The sequence below is a fragment of the Melopsittacus undulatus genome, chromosome 7 (genome assembly GCF_012275295.1).
Source record: "Melopsittacus undulatus isolate bMelUnd1 chromosome 7, bMelUnd1.mat.Z, whole genome shotgun sequence".
NCBI classification, from domain to species: domain Eukaryota; kingdom Metazoa; phylum Chordata; class Aves; order Psittaciformes; family Psittaculidae; genus Melopsittacus; species Melopsittacus undulatus.
The window spans coordinates 37,490,530-37,504,852 of record NC_047533.1 but is presented as its reverse complement, the minus strand read 5'-3'; the positions used below and the strand labels follow the sequence as shown (position 1 = coordinate 37,504,852).

Sequence of the window (14,323 nt, the reverse complement as noted above, 5' to 3'; positions counted from 1 at the left end):
TACATAGAAGATTAACTGGGATATGTGGCTGTCCTGTGTGGCTATGTGGGCTATGTCCACTGTCTAGAAGCCCAACAGTGGCTTAAGGAGTGTTTGCCTCTCAGATGTATCTCACAACCAGGGTTTATGGAAAGATGTTTGGAAGAACCTCTCTGCTCTAAGTGTTTTGTCTAAACATAGAAACTTTCCTAGTGAACATTGCCTGGGGTCAGCAAGTTTCAATCACAGAATCACAGAATCCCAAGGGTTGGAAGGGACCTTGAAAGATCGTCTAGTCCAAGCCCCCTGCAAAGCAGAGTAACCTAGACTACATCACACAGGAACTTGTCCAGGCAGGCCTTGAATATCTCCAATGTAGGAGACTCCACAACCCCCTTGGGCAACCTCTTCCAGTGCTCTGTCACTCTCACAGTAAAGAAGTTCTTCCTGTTGTTCACATGGAACCTCCTATGCTCCAGTTTACACCCATTGCCCCTGTCCTATCACTGGATATCACTGAAAAAAACCTAGGTACATCATTCAATATTTTTTTCTTGGATTTCCCTAAAAAACTAGCCACAGTAAACTTTGAGTTTATCAATATGACACTGCAGAAGTCGTGCCACACCTTAGAAAATGACTAGGTTTAAGATGTTAGTTAGTTATAGTCACATTGTTCAGGTCAATATAGCAACAGCTCCTAATAAAGTAGGACAAAAACATAAACCAGAGACCCATTAGTATCTACAAAAAGAATTTTGACATGCACCAAACAGCTACCCAAGCTGCATATTACTCAAGAAAAAAGAAAAATTATTGTTATGAAAGAAATATTTAATGGTAATATTCATTTAGGATTATTTTTTTCATCACCATCCAAAAGGAAACTCTCAATATGTTTTACATACACAATCCAATAACAAAGCTCAAAACCCCATTAAATATCTTTGAGTTTGGACGGTTTTCAAGCATTTCAGATTAGAGTTTACAGCTGATATTTCAGATGTGTAACTGTGTCTACAGCTTAACTGAATGTATCATTAGTTTTCATTAGTCTCTTAAAAACACGGTTAAACTTATGACCTGATTGGGAGTGGAACAATTATTATAAAGTAATGCTTTGGGCACCTATTGTAGCATTTTTTTCATAAGGGTGTAACTGAAGGGTTCTGGGAATGAGATAGGATATGATTTTTTCCCAACATTCCACTGACAAAGTCCTCTCAGCTTTTCCCTACATCACTTTTTATTTCATATTCAAGTGAAAATGAGAGTAAGTTGGTATCTGTGTAGAATAGATGCGTGAATATTCAAAATGATGAAGCAAATTTAACACTGTAGCAGTACTAGATGATGCAAAGATGAAATCTATTTTAATGCATAAGACTGCTGATTACATTGTAAAAATCCTACTTCTCTAATTTTATAGTACTTCAGACAGTGTAACACTGTTTTAGTAGGAAAATGGTGGTTTGAGACTGTCTTATAGATACTGAAGAAAATAAATTTACAATAAGCATACAGCAACTTTGTGACTATTCCATAAGATCTCTTCCAATTCCTGCATTATCTATGTTATAAAATTGTGACCTCCACCAGCTGCTGAAGGGTGGGACTTTTGCCAGCAGCAGCTCCTCACAGATCTCTGTGTGCTCAGTGCTGTAGAAATTACAAACTATAATTGCCTAAGAGATTAAGACTTTGGGAAAATCCAGAAACTATTTCAGCTCTTGCAACAGCCCTTTAAAGCATCTGTCTGGAGCCTCCCACTGAGCTGCTTGTATCAAAAAATGTACTGAAAGATCTCTGCTTTTTCTTCCACCTTATGTGTAACCAAAGGCATACCTTTTCCTTAAACTTTCCTTTCAAAAGGAAAAATATATATAGCTACACACTCGTCAAATATAGAAATAATTTTCTTCCTCATACACACTCTACAGAGGAAAGTGGTAAAATCTCTGCTGATCAGACCACATGAGATGAAATAGCCAGAATTACTCCAAGGAGAAATGATATTGCATAATGCAAAGAGTAAAAATAAAAATTGTGAAACAATCATTCAACTGCCTCTTTACAAGTCAGAATTTTATTGAAATATAACAACTTTTAGTGTGTGCTAAAGAGAACATACTACAAAAGTAATATTTTTATATATATAGTTTTGATGATAGTGGTGGTATTAAATTATTCTGCAGCATCTAATAAATTTCACATAAACTTTGATTTTCCAATAAAATGATAATAAAATATAGGTCTTGTAAATTGGAAATTGCCTTTCTTCAAAATAAAGTTTGATTTTTCCTGGATGAACCCAGGGCAATTAATTGCCATCTGTGTTTCAGCAAATTCTCAAATGTTGCAGACAGTGTATGAAAGCATGAGATTGAAGAGAAAGACAGAAGGGATGATGAACATGAGCCAATGGATGAGATGGGTAAGGACAAAAAAAAGGACAAGCAAGGCTTACACATGTGTTGGCTGGAATGGAAGGAAAAGGGTGGGCAGGAAGCAAAGGAAAAAGAGACAAAATTATAAACATAAATTTTTTACTGTTGACAGGATTGGAAAGAGATCTAGTAGATGAAGATTAAAGTTACACTAAATGAGAAGAACAAAAAGAAATCTTGAATGCTTATTCAGTAAATGTAGTACTCCTATTAATATTATGTGATACATATAACAACATAATTAAAGCCGTGGAACATTTCTATTAAAGGGCAGTCAATAAAGATTGTGCAGATCTCAACAAATTTGCGCTGATCATGCAATTTTCACATAACCTAAGTTGCTGGGTAACATAAGCTGAATGATTATTTAATCCCCAATTTAATTGCGAAAATCACATCTTGAAATTAGTAAAACACTTTTTTTTTTTAATGGAATAATCTCAGACATAATGTCCATACTGTCTTAATCTTGTAGATGCTCCCCGGGTTCCAGATTTACTTTTCCTCCCCACACTGTGTTCAGAAATGTTAGGAAAATAAACATCATTGTTTTCAATTTGTGACTTAAATCAAACTGATCTTTCAATTTTTAGTCTTTTTCTGCTGCTGCATCATTAATTATTCCATATGAAGCAGACTTCCAAATTCATTCATCAGAATCTGGATTCTATTCAACAAGATGAATATTAAAATAGCCATAAAGAAAACACTTTCTTCTACTGGCAGAAGTTACTGATGGAAGCTGTCAATGCTAGCATCTCTGTGAACAGGTTGTACTTGAGCAGTGAGTAGACTATTCCAGCAGAAACAAGTTAAGAGGTAAAAACATTCTCAGTGAGTCAGGTCAATATCGCAGACTTCCTATCGTGTATTTTATTGGGTGACATGGTTTAGTGGGAGGTATCCCTGCCCATGGCAGGAGGGTTGAAACTAGATGATCTTAAGGTCCTTTCCAACCCTAGCTATTCTATGATTCTATGATTTTCACAGTGCTTTGGCAAATGCAAGGATTAAAAAGTAAAATAAATCAGCGAGCAATAAGACTAATTGCAGAATGACCAGGTCTATATGTAGCAGGCTTTTGTCAAAAATGTGTTATAACAAATTAAGTTATTTTGCTGTTATTGAGACTCCTTCAATCATCTAAGATCATAATTATTACAGCCTGTTTTGAAACTATTTCAATATTCATAATTAGTTCCTGTTAACCACATCTAGCAGTAATAATGTTTTAGTCTTGTGGAACAAGTAACTTCACTGGAATAAATCTTTACTGTTCCAGCATAATAAATGGATTTACTACCCCAACACAGAAGACAAGAAGAACTGTTAACACTGGCCTGTTATATTCTACTGTGTCATTGAAGGAAATGCAAACTGTAAAAACCTTGAAGCATTACACTACTCAGTCTAATCATGGTATACTTTCTACCCTCAAGTTTGAAGGTTGGTATTCAACTGATATACGCTGACATATTTTTTTATCAAAAACACTTGATATTTCTCTGGAGCAATCTACATGCTGGCTAGGGACATTTTTAATTTGGTTAACATAAGAACGCATTGCAGACCTTTTTTGTCAGTTAACAGCAGCAAAACCCACCACATCAGTTTGCCCTGTAACAGGTGATTCTCATGCTGTCCAGAAAACCTTTTTATACAATTAGAGTATGTGCAGGCTTCAGCCTGAACAAGTAATATAATCCTAATATTACAGAGATTTTGTTTGGCCTAGCCAGAGTAATAGATATTACTGTGAAACTAGTTTTCCAGCATTTATAATTCTGCCTCACATTTATTTTCCTGAATTTATAACTTCTCCAATGTAGATATGGACTTTCGATAACTACAGGTGCTGAATAGCAGACAATTGCCAGTAAGTGTACCTACACTTTCTGAATGCAAGTAGATTAAGGCAATTATACATATTTTCAAGCAAAACAAAAAAAAAAAAAAAACCACAAAACCCAGACAAAAAAAAATCACACATAAAATAAGGATATTTAAGCTATCAAAGTGCTAAGAAAAGTTTGTTATAATAGTAAATTCCTAATTAAGAATTGCCTTTTTTTTATAGCTGGCATAGACAATTTAGGAACATGACAAATGCACATAATTACTACCATTGGGATAGATCAGTTTTTCCAGTTTGGGGGGTTTGTTTTTGTTCTTTTTTATTTCTTTAAATAGTTGATGATCACATCTAGAGTGCACAATTATCTCCCTTACTCTGTAAAACAGCAATGCTGGCCTTCATCCTGATCCTCTTGCCCCCTGAAACACTGATCCTGAGAGGCTGCTAAGAGGCTGAGATAGCAGCCTGATCCCTCAAGCTATCTCAACCTCGTAGAAGCAGTTTTGCAAATATGTTTTTTAAAGAGACAATATAAGGGGAAGTTTGCAAATAAGAAGGTTTGTCTAGGATATGCAGAACCCATTTCCCGTGGAAGTATTTAAAAACAGTGTTTAGGGTCTCCTGGGAACAATTTCTTGGTGTAAGTTCATAACACATCCACTTAAACAGCTTGAGCAAAGATGGTAGTTGGTACCATGAAGCATAGAGGAATTGTTAGCAAAAGGAAGAGACAGGCAAAGACAAACCCTAGAAGGCAAGCACACAGCAAGGAGAAAGAAGGATTTATTAATAATTGCCTGCTACCTGCAAAGTAAGTCCAAAAAAACTCTAGGTAGCAACATAAAGGAGGTAAAAGAAATAGAAATATCCTCACTATGGAGAAAGGGGAAATGAAACCAATAACAAAATGCAAGCATTCTGTCCATGAGGGATTTTTCTGAGATTTAAGTTAATACAGAGTCTAAATTTGTGAATATCAGGTGGAGAGAAAAACAAAACTGGAGTACAGAATGCTCAATTAAAGTTTGTCAGGAAATGCTAACAGGAGAAAGAATTAACAGCAGACAGAGCATAAGAGCAACAAAGACATAAAAGTAGAAATAAAACATTATAAAAAGAAAACAGAAACTTCTGATTCTGTATTTCTGAAAGAAATTTTGTATGTAATGGTATGAATAATTTGTTCAAAACTAAAGCCAGATTAGGATTATATAAATAAAAGATTATCATACTATAATATGGAAAATACATTCTGCAAGGGCCAGATTTAATTATTCTATTCTAAACAGAATATGATATCGTTGATTTTAACATTGGTTTGTAGTGTACAACTTTCTACAGGTAAGCAGAATACAACCGTAAATCATCATTCTGTAAAAGTTTGATGGTTGCTTCCTTCAGAAGAATGGGACAGTTGAGCCAAGATGTCGTGGAGCAGCTCTAAAAACAGTAAAGAATTAACAAGCTAAAGGAAAAGGAGCAATACCAGTGTAAAGCTGTTTTTTGCCCTGTGTATCTTGTTACTTTCTTGGAAGAGGAAAGCATCCAGTTTAAGAATTTAAATAATCATGAAAAATTTTAGTCCAAACCACAAGATTCTGACTATGACATATGGATGAGGCTCTTCTCAAAGTTATTTCTGAAAACCCAGGTTTGTTCTATCTGCTCACCTCTAGCAAAACTACTTTCTTAGAAATATTTTTAAAGATGCTAATTACAGAAGAAATCTGGAGCCCTCTTTGCCTGAAGAAGGACAAAAAAGATTTAAATTAGTGCACAGTAATACACAGACTTATTGCAGAATTACATGATGTTGTACACTATAGGTACTCAATTCTGTAGCAGTAGTGTAAAAAGATGTGGCAAAGGCATATCACAAGTTTTCTGAGTATTTTCTTATTACTAATGTAAATTTGGAGTCATACTCAGTACATACTGATAGTTTCAGGTTAACAACTTTATACTAAAACTCCAGATTGTGAAGGTAATACTTAATTTTACCATTCTCAGATCTCCTGTGGAAAGGCCAGTTATCCTAGTTTTGCATGTCTCATGAAGCAAGACTTACCAAAATGTATATTACATAAGAATTTATACTTTCCATTTTGCATGTTTATAAAGTAAACTAAGATTAAAAGGAAATGAAGGCATCTAAAAACAAAGAAGATATTTTCTATGAAGATGAGCCACCTGCTGAGAAAGGTCTATTGCAAATGCTTTGAGTCACAGGCACACAGTGGTTATAGCCAATCTAAAACTCCAGCCAACCAAGAAAGAGAGCTGCTTAAGACAGTATTAAATTATACAGCTGTTTGGCTAAAAGTAGTGGATTGTATTTTCACAGACAAAGGGAAGAAGGCCAAATACTTATTTATGTAATATTATTCTGCTGTTATTGAAATGCTCTCCTATGAATTTTCTTCTTCGATCATTTCATAAAATTAGGATCACACTTTTGCAGGTACCTCCCACATCCTAAATTTTACTTACATAGTTTCTTGCTGGTTTTACTTTTAACAGAATACAGAACACCAGGCTACACACTACAGCTGAGTAGGTAGTAAATGTGACATTTCAGCATTGTATCATCTTGAAAAGGTCATATTTTCAGGTCCTGGCACATTTTTTTAGAGTTAATGCATCTAACAATTGATACCAGATCTAAAATGCCATGTTCTGCATCTAATCTTTAATATGCTGTATTTGTCCATTGATACTTTTTGTGTGTGACTGAACCATTCCCATGAACTAGAAACTGTTCTCCTTAAGTAAAATGCATTTTTTTATATATATAAAAAATGCATCCTTTGATGACATTGTACTCTCTCTGGTTGTTCCTGTCAAATTATTGTACATGAACAAGACGTATGGGCCTTCCTTGAAGAGATAACTTAATTCTTCTACACATAACCAGAATCCAGGTACAAGAACTCAGAGTGCTACTAGTGGGAACTCTCCTTAGTCGAGTTACAAGTCTTTTTATCATTAAGCTTTAGGGTAGTAGAGATTATGGGTGCATCACCATTAGCATTTTGGGTCAAGAATATACTATGGAGGAGGGGGTTAAGCAAGTCTTGCAGCTGTCCCTGCTTATTGAAATATGGTTTGCATCGTGTTTTTCAGAGGGCACAACGTGAATTCCTTTCCATGTAAAGCTAAATGTTAAGTATGCTTCAGGAGTGCTCCTACTGCTCTCAGGCCACTCATGAGTATTCAGGCTATTTTACCAGGCAAGACTGAGCCCAGAATAAGCCCCTGAAATACTTACTGTATGAACAGCAAGTTATTAGAACCAAGTATTTAGGTCTACCAATAGTTTCTATTGTGTTAACACTGCTTTCTAATATGCATGTAGCCATATGACTTCTCCACTTAACTCTGGACCGCATCTTTGGAGATTACATCCCCAAAATATCAAAAAGGCAGATTCTGTATAGTCATCAAAAGAGGGTTAGACCACGTGGTCTAATGCAAAAGTATTGTAAATATCAGACTTCATACCAGCTAGCCCTTATTACAGGTCTCATTGTAATATTTTTCACAGTATTCCATTCATATTAGTATAAAAATATTGATAACAACAGTATTTTCAGTGGTACCAATATTTAACTTGTGATGATTGCAAAGCCAACTGAATGAAAGAACCAGCAGAAGATCAGGATATCATCCATCTATCTATCTATCTACCTCTCAAAACACTGTTTTCAAACACTAAGAGGGAGGATATAAAAACTTCTATGTATGCTCTTTTGTTTTTCATTCAAATAAAAACAGTTTCACGTACATATGTATATTGCCAAATAATATCCTTTTCAGAAACAACGACTGTCCACTGACAGAAAGCTTACCAGCAAGCATCAAACATGGACACAACAGCACCTGAAACAGAGGCTTTCATATCTTGAAAGGAAACTTTCGGCTGTAAGAGCGTGCCTACATTAGTGTCTGTGGCACTTCCAGTAGAGAAGATAGGAACAACAGATTTATAGACTGTGACTTCATTTAGTTTACTGTTTGGTTTCACACATTTAAAAGGAAGCGAATCTACAACAACCTGAATTATCTCTGACTGTAGTAGGAAAACGTTAATGTTTCTATCAGGAAGATTTCTTTATTTTGCACTCTAAGAGTGTGATTCCCTTGTTTCGTGGCCTATATATCATAAACATGTGACAGACGGCACTAGCTGGCCTTGCATACTAAAGAGAAAGAACTGTGAAAAGATGCTGTTGGGAAATAGCACCAAACATACCTTGTGCTGCTGATTTCTTACAAGATATCTTCTAGAATTTGTTCAAAACAGAAGAAAAATATAAAAATACAGATAGTACAACACACATTTGATAATCATACATCTATTCCTGTTGACTTCAGAATCTTGCCAAAATCAGTGATTAAGGGAATGTAGTTATACCCAGCACTTTGCAGATATATACTACAATTTATTAAGTTATTAGAAAAATTACTGTATATCACATCCTCCTTAAACAGGTTACTCAGTTTCAGTGGTCTACAGAGCTGTTAAACGGACAAAGCAGGCAACATAAACCTTTCACCTCTTACATTTAAAATATCATAAAGGCAGTTTTTAGAATAATTTAAACCACCATATTTATTTTCTTAGGATCTCTTTAACAAGGAACTAAATTAAGCACTCTACACACACTGAAGTAATCCACATCCCAAACAGCAGCTTATGACAGCAATTTCCTTTCAATATGTATAGTTTTAAGTAGGTACTGCACTGTTTGTTTCTACTTACTTATTTTTTCTTTCTGCTTTTTAACCTTTCAAAGCAATATAATTACCACAAAGCTTTTGTACCACTAACTGTTAATCGGTAGTTGTGACAAAATATGAAGTATTTCTTCTACAAAATATTTTTAAAAGCAGAGTAATATATATTTAAACAGGTAGAAAATTGACTGTGCAAGTTTCTTGAGAATTACACAGTTTACCCAGTTAAAAGCAATGGCTCATCTCCTTTTAGTCAAAATATTTCCTCCTCCTCTTTCCTTTAAGACATAATTTTAGAGACAAATTTCACAACTGAATAAACTAAAATTTTTATTCCGTTAGGTTTGCCAAGTAAAGAACTGGGTTTAGTATAACTTTAAGTAATCAAAAAACCCAAATGCATCAAAAAGCTACCAGTTAAGCTTAACAATTAAATGCCAAAAAAAAAAAAACCCAGACCAAAAAAACCCTTTTTTTTACAGTTCCTTAATTATTTCCCATGAATTGGAAGCATTTGGCTTCACACAGTTTTATATGCATTTGAACTATATCTCCAGATTGATATTTTCATTTAAGCATTTGACAGAGAGAAGATGGAAAACTTGTTATGAAGAGAAAGCATTGATTTGTGGCTGTTCTGCACTAATGGCTTCCCAGAGACTAATAAAATAAGTTAGAGCTAATAAAATGACAGATCTTTTACTCATGTTAACAATGAACTTTAGTCACCAAGTCAAGTCAGACCCATTATTCCAAATGCCAAGCCAAAAAGGCAAGGCAGAAGTCACGTGCTTCCTATCGACCCATATATTATTATACAAGTACATCTAAATTTCTCAGTCCTAAGATGAAATCTGGATACAGAAGAAAACTGGGTACAGTGACATCCTTATTTGGTACATTGTCCCCTCTACTAATTCATCAGACAATACAGCTAAATAATCACAGAGGAGCTGTCTTAGGTTCAGCTGTAGCAGTAATTTTTTCTCCTTCTTAGTAGCTGGTACAGTGCTGTGTTTTCAACTCTAGCTTGACAACAGTGCTGATAACATCAATGTTTTCAGTTGTTGCTAAGTAATGTTTACTCTGATCAACTACTTTTCAGTCTCATGTTCTGCCAGGGAGGAGGGGAAGCCAGAAGGAAGCAGAGGCATAACACCTGACCCAAACTAGCCAAAGATGTATTCCATACCACAGCATGTCATGCCCACTGTTGATTCGGAGAAAACTCCAGGAACAAACTTGCCAACAAAGTTTTCAAGCTGACAAGCAGGTATTCTTTATTGCGGCGCCGGGAGACACGGGGGATAACTCCTCCTAACGTGTGTCTCCCTATTACTACACAAGCCATCCTTATATAGTCCCTGGGCATACATACATATTCATGAGGCTACGTATGGATTACATCATTTTCCAGAAAGCTCCCCGCATGCGTACAGAACTGTGGTGGTGGTCTCTGAGGGTCGTTTACTTCTTCCAACAATCTTCATCACTTCTGGCAGCCTTTGAAGCACGCGCAGTAGATGCTCATACCAGTTTAATTGGTTCACTAGCACCAGAGACATAATAATCCCCCTATCCTCCTACTTATCAGTTAGTTTACCCACAGCCTATCCTGGACACCTGCTATTCCCAGATACTCCTTATCCCTGTGTCCTGTTTTTCTAGACTGTTTTTCTTAAGACCACATCAACTATAACGATTTATCTTGTGCCAGTATGTTCTCTATCTGTACTCTATTTTTTCTATGTATTATGCACCTCAGTAATTTTCCACTGCTACTGTTACAAAGCCATTGAACTTAACATTGCTTAAAACTAATTCTAAAGGTTTATAAATTCCATTTTGTGATTTTCTGTTCCCCTTGTTTCAATTCCCCCCTTTTTCTGTCCTTTTGCAAATTCTTTTGCAACATCTTATATATTACCATTACCATCAAAAGTCCTTTGAAATAATTTCCCATTTCTACTCGGTGCCTAATTTCATTCCTTTTCCAATCTTCATAATTTATCATAGATAGTTTACAACACCAGAGGGAACATTGTATCATACCACAAGTAAACAATATTAAAATAATTAACATCCATATTCTTGCCATCAGTTGCCTCAACCAGGAGAGATTAGGTAACCATGTAGTTTTTCCATATTTCTTCGAAACCATAGGAGGTGTCATCCATGGCTGTCCCATGAAATATCTTAGTTTGTTTCCAAATTTCCTCCAGATATGTTTCAATTCTGCCACTTTGGTCTATGTAGGAACAACAGTTTTCATTGATTATGGAACAAACTCCTCCTTCTGATGCCAATAACATGTCTGGAGCCATTCGGTTTTATACCACTTTAGATAGGCTCGTTATGTTTTGTTGTTCTGCCTGCATTATATCAATATCTTTACTTTCCATTTCCTCTATGGTTGCTGAGATATTTACAATTGCTTTCTCTAATTCACTTACTCCCAAAGATGGAATTAGCCCTCTCACAAAACTATGAAATGCAGTGTGCCGTTCAATAATAGGGTTAAACCTTTGCTTAATCCGTTTAACAAAACTTCTAATCCAGGTTCTGGAAGGATACCTGTTGATAATAGTAAAATTGGGTATTATAGCACCTAAGGTGCATGCCCCCTTCCAGTTGGGGGTAAAGTTTTATAAGCATTTTCTCCACATAACCAATACCATCCTTTCCCTTTAGGAACGGGCCACCACTGAACTACGATACCATCTATATTAATAGTGTAATTGCAATTTGAACGGTGACCTACATCTGTGGCATTTAAGCAAGTATAGTCTCCTACCCTGGTTCCTGGTGTAATACATCTTTGTGCACAGGTGTAATATTTATTATCTGGATTAGGATTAACTATTCCAAACTTTAACCTTTCACTTGAATACAAATTGCTAGTGTTCACCCACAGATTTGTCCATGAAACAGTGTTAGGAATTGGAACTCCAATTAATGGGAGTTCCAGGCTTTCTCTTGATTTAGGCAACTGTGCACACACCTGACAGTCACTACGATTAAAACTTCAGTAACATTTTGCATTAATTTCAGGTATAAATTCTGGTCTCAAGCTTATGCACCAGTTATCGTATGAGTCCAAATTATCACCGACGCAATTTCATACGTAAGAGTACTGAAGGTTCCATCTGCCACGTCTTCTCTGGTTCTGGTGCTTTCTTTATTCTTGAATAATGTATCCAAGCAGGTTGTTCCTTTATCTTCACTGCTGTAAAGGTGGTCAGTAATATCTGGTACAGTCCACTCCAGTTGTCCTGTAGAGGATCTCCTGAAAAATTCTTAACATAAACCCAGTCTCTAGATCTGAAGGGGTAAATCAGATAATCCAAACCTCTTGCTCTTGTCCCTGCTACTCTCTTATTTATCTCTTCCAATTCTTTTCCCAAAAAAATTGGTTCCCATTGACCAAAAACTGTCAGAGATAGCCTTCCCCCACTTCCTGCAGACTTTCTCCTTTAACTTGGGACTGTTATGGTCTTTCATATAAAATTACAAACGGGCTAACCTCTTCTTTCCACCGAGGTTTAGTTCGAATTCTTAATAGAGCCAGTGGTAAACCTTGGTGCCAATATAATTTCATTTCCTGACATATTTTCCTAATTTGTTGTTTGATCAGATGGTTTTTCTTTTCTACATGCCCACTGGCCTGAGGACTGTATGGAGCATGTACTTGCCAATCAATTTCCAATTTTTGCTTATTTCTCATAACAATTTTGCACTAAACTGCAAACCTCAGTTGGAAGAAATTGCTGCTGGTACTCCAAAGCAAGGTATTATCTCATTAAATAATGTTTTAATGAGTTGTCTTGCATTATTTATCCTACAAGGGAATGCTTCTGGCCAGCCAGAAAAAGTATCTGTTAACTCCAACAAATATTGATAACCCCCTTTTCTTGATAATTCAGAAAAATCTATTTGCCACTGCTGTCCCAGGAAACTTCCTCTTACAATTGTCCCAATTTGATTTCTATTTTCAGTTTTATGCTTATTCTTAAGACATAGCTGACATTGTCTTGTCACTGATTGAACTGTGTTGTATAGATTTCTTCCTACAATTTGTCTAAATATTTATATAAAGAGTTGCTACCCCAATGAGTTTTATTATGTTCTCCCTGAACTAACTTCCAGAGTTGGTTATAGGAGATTACAATTCGCCCATCAGGTATCTGAACCCAATCCTCTTTATTTTCCTGTCCTTTTAGATCCTCAATCAATTTTTATCCCCTTTTGAATACCTAGGTTTAGATTTTTCAATTGTTAGTTTGCCATCACGGATTAAGGACATGATTTGTGATTGTTCAACTGCTTGTTTGGCTTCAGAATTGGCCAAATTATTTCCAATTTCCTGATCAGAGTCACCTTGTTGATGTCCTTTACAGTACATAACAGCTGCTTCTTCAGGTAGCTGAACAGCCTCCAGTAATTGTAGAATTTCTGCAGCATGTTTGTTCAAAAGTCCTCATTCTTTTCAGATAGCACCATGTACATAATCAGTCCAAATATTTATCCTTTTGTCTTTAGCCAATTCCAGGGCTCTCATTAATGCTATTATTTCTGCCTTCTGGGCAGAAGTGTTCGAGAGTAAAGGTTTAGCCCCTGTTACCTGTGAAGTGGTGTTAATGGCATATCCTGCCTTTTGTTTACCATTCTTCATGAAGCTACTACCATCAGTAAACCAAGAATCAGCATCTTCCAGAGGTTTTTCTTTCAAGTCTGGTCGGCTCAAATATACAGTCTCTATGGTGGCCAAGCAGTCTTGTGTTAGTGGTTCTGTCAATTGTTCCTGCAAAAGGATGCTGGACTGACAACATTAGTGACCACACTTTCTATATCATCTTGTTCCACAAGGGTAGCCTGGTATTTAAAAAAACATGAAGGAGATAACCAGTGGGCTACTTTCTGTTCCAGGACTGCTGATACAACATGGGACATTAGCACAGTAATTTTTGTCCCAAGGTGAATTTGCGAGCTTCTTCAATATTCATGACAACTGCTGCCACAGCCCTTAGGCATCTGGGCCATCCTTTGCTTGCTTCATCCAGCTGTTTTGAAAAACGTCACTACCCTTCTGTAGGGTCCTAGATTTTGAGCAAGGACCCCCAAGGCTATTCCCTGTTCTTCATAGGAATATAGCCAAAAGGATTTAGTTACATCCAGAAGTCACAAAGCTGCTGCTCTCATTAGCTCTGTTTTTAAATTTCTAAAATCCCCCTCTGCTGAATTAGTCCATTCTAAAGAGGGAGGATTTCCCTTCAACAGTTCATATAGTGGTCTTACCAGAACACCG

The 14,323-nt window shown here is 36.1% G+C and overlaps 1 protein-coding gene across 1 annotated transcript in view; it reads right to left on the bottom strand.

Annotated features, from left to right (window-relative positions):
- Nucleotides 1-14,323, bottom strand: part of GPM6A (glycoprotein M6A) — a 122,033-nt gene that overhangs the window by 26,633 nt on the left and 81,077 nt on the right. The window lies entirely within an intron of this gene.